The sequence below is a fragment of the Cryptomeria japonica genome, chromosome 9 (genome assembly GCF_030272615.1).
Source record: "Cryptomeria japonica chromosome 9, Sugi_1.0, whole genome shotgun sequence".
Taxonomy (NCBI): Eukaryota; Viridiplantae; Streptophyta; class Pinopsida; order Cupressales; family Cupressaceae; genus Cryptomeria; species Cryptomeria japonica.
The window spans coordinates 263844335-263847480 of NC_081413.1; the positions used below are offsets into that span (position 1 = coordinate 263844335).

Consider the following 3146-nt stretch of genomic DNA (forward strand, 5'->3'; position numbering starts at 1 on the left):
GATACCAAAATGGATGTCAATCTTTAGCAACATTGGGATGGTTCTTCACTCTTGAACATCATTCCAATATTCTTGAAATTTGATAATTATCTTTAAATGATATCTTTTGATATATTTTAAATAGATTTTTTAAAATATAAATATTCTGATATATGATATCAACTAAATTTTCTACATACCTTCATAAATTAATTTTGAAATAAATAATTTTCATTTTAGAGTATGAAAAACGAAGGTGTAATATGATCCATATCTACATCATCTCTATCTGATCTTAAGAGTTTTGTGACCATTTGTCTGTTTAAGCTCTTATCATATTATTTAAGAGCTTCCAAGAAAGATAATACACATTTCATCTAATTCTTTAAATAACTATGTACACGGTAACCAGTTTAGAAGTGAGGAGGGAATAAATTATTTATTCAATGCCTTTCCCAGTTTATGAGTTATATCTGCACTAATTATACACTTTTATTACAACTTGTTCTGTATGGAAAATATCATTGGCAGACTTAATGAACATCGTTGTAGTAGACCCGCATAAGAACTTTAATTATTATTTAATTAAAGTCATGAAACACAGAGGTTAGACTATAAAAATATTAAAATGGCGCCGCCCAGACTTGAACTGGAGACCTTCAGTGTGTTAGACTGACGTGATAACCAACTACACCACGGCACCTCACATATTGATTTAACAAAATTTTGGGCTTCAATATTCACAGAAGCAACAGGCGGTATTGCTGTTTGCTCAGAAGATTGAAAATTAGCAGGAGTAACTCATGAAACTGGAGGCATAGATATAACCTGTGAGACGTCCCTTTGTGCAAATGATGGCAAATTGGATCCAAGTGTGTGTGTGCCTGAGAGGAAATATTATAACCATTACTAATATCAGAAAGAGGTATGAAAACACCAACCATGGCGCCGCCCAGACTTGAATTGGAGACCTTCAGTGTGTTATGACGCGATAACCAACTACACCACGGCAACTTCCATTTCCAGAGTTGGAAATTGGGTTAAGAATTTCTTTAAAAGCGGATACAAATAGTAATCATGATATTACAATAGCACGTATTTGCAAAACAAGGTGTTCTAAACATGTAAATTATAAATTATTCGTGAACTAACATATTAGAAAATATAAATCAAGAAATGGATTAAGAGATATTATTGTTGCGTATGTGAAGTGTGTACTTGAAGTTGCAACACAAAACATTCAATAAATCATTACAAGCAATGGTTAGAAAATTAATCAACGAAAGATAAAATCATAGCTAATCAATCTATTGCCTTCGAGTAAAGACTTGACTACACTTAAATGGAGGATTTAAATGATGAAGATGATGCATTTAAGCAGCAATGATAGCATGATTATTCTAGAAAATAGGCTAAAATGAAGATGCAATTAAGCTAAAATTGAACATGATAATAATGGTAAGAATTATATACTAGAAGCTAGATGCCTATAGTAACAATGCTTGAATGCAAATGAGATGAAATTTGGATGGATGCAAAAATGATATGAATTGGGATCCTTTGTGCTCCAAAATGAGGTCTATTTATAGGATTTCCCAAGGCTAAGAGTGAGGTGGCATGAATCAACAGTCCAGATTGATTTGAATATATCAATGGTTAAATTGGAGGAGGTTGGCAAAGGGGTTGGATGAAAGGGAACATCTGTCATCTCTATGGTGACAAGTGTTAAGAGGCTTCTAGAAGTGGTTAGATGAAAGAGAACATTTAGTAACAAGTGTCACAACACTTCTAGAAGAGGTTGGATGAAAAGGGGACATGGTGGTTAGGATGGAATGGGTTAGGTTTAAGAGTGGTAGAAGTTAGGAGAATTTGAATTAAAAAATTCAAATAATGGGAAAAGGTTAATTAATCTCAACAAGTCATGAACTTGATTTGTTTTAATTAATTTGGGGATTTAGAAGAAATGAATTTGATGGGGAAGAATTAATTAATTAAAGGGGATTATTGAAATGAAACTATTAAATAAATTCTTAGATTTATTAATAAGTAGATGAAAAGGGAGGATTTTAATAAAATTGCTTAGTGAATTCAATTAAATTGGGAAGGGAGATTAATTAAATAATTGCTTATTTAATTAATTATCTTCAAACCATTTTTAGGTGTATACATTTTGCCCCTCTTTGAAACGAGGTGTGATGATGCATTGATTCAAAGAATAATCTTATTTTGATGATGATATTGATTTTATAGGATGCCTCGGCTCTTGATTGCTAAATTATGGTACGATGATGCTCCCTTGGGAGATCAATTGAGATAATTGATCTTTGGAGTTTTTGCAAATTTGATATCCCGATAGATTTGATTTGATTTGATTTCTGCAACTGTGTTTGATGAAAATGTGAGTTCTTCAATTACCTTGATTGATTAAATTGATAAGATCGAGATTCAGTTTGGTTTCAGGAATGACACCTCCTGTATAAGACAAAGATGATCAAAGCGTCTGGTTTCAGGAATGATTCATCCTATATAAGACATGATCAGAACGTCTGGTTTCAGGAAGGATACATCCTGTATAAGACATGAATTTGATCGTCTGGTTTCAAGAAGGATACATCATGTATAAGACATGATAGAGTCGATTGGGTTTGATTGGTTGATTTGATTTGATAAGGTTGATTAGATAAAGAACTGACATTTTGTTGATATCAAGTTGCAAAAATATTTGGATATGCTGATTGTTGATTTTGTTGAGGGAGATAGCAAAAGGTTTTTGTTGGGTCGACAATATCTGAACATATATGAGTCATTATTCTGATGGCGTAGACACTTGTGATGGATGATACTTTAATGATTCCTACAATAGATTTAACCTTGGATAAAAGGAGCATGTAGGGTCCCATGCAATAATGAAATGCAATCTAAAATGCAAAGCTATGACCAGACTAGTCACTGGATTATTGCATTTTTGTCATCATTGAGCTTTTTGAAATGTGGGAAGTGAGTGCAAACATCGATGGTATAGTTAAACCATGATGACCTGAGCATTACTTTCCTGGATTTTTGATATAGAAAGTTAGCACAAGCATCAAGGTATAATTGAACCGAGATGACCTGAGTGTTGCTTGCGTAAAACAAGCAGTATTAATCATTTCAATACGCAAATCGGA

At 32.8% G+C, this 3146-nt stretch overlaps 1 non-coding gene across 1 annotated transcript; it reads right to left on the minus strand.

The window, feature by feature from the left end:
• Positions 1-608: 608 nt before the first annotated feature.
• TRNAV-AAC (transfer RNA valine (anticodon AAC)) lies at positions 609-682 on the minus strand. Its single transcript has one exon. It is a non-coding gene; the product is annotated as a tRNA-Val (tRNA).
• Positions 683-3146: the final 2464 nt, after the last annotated feature.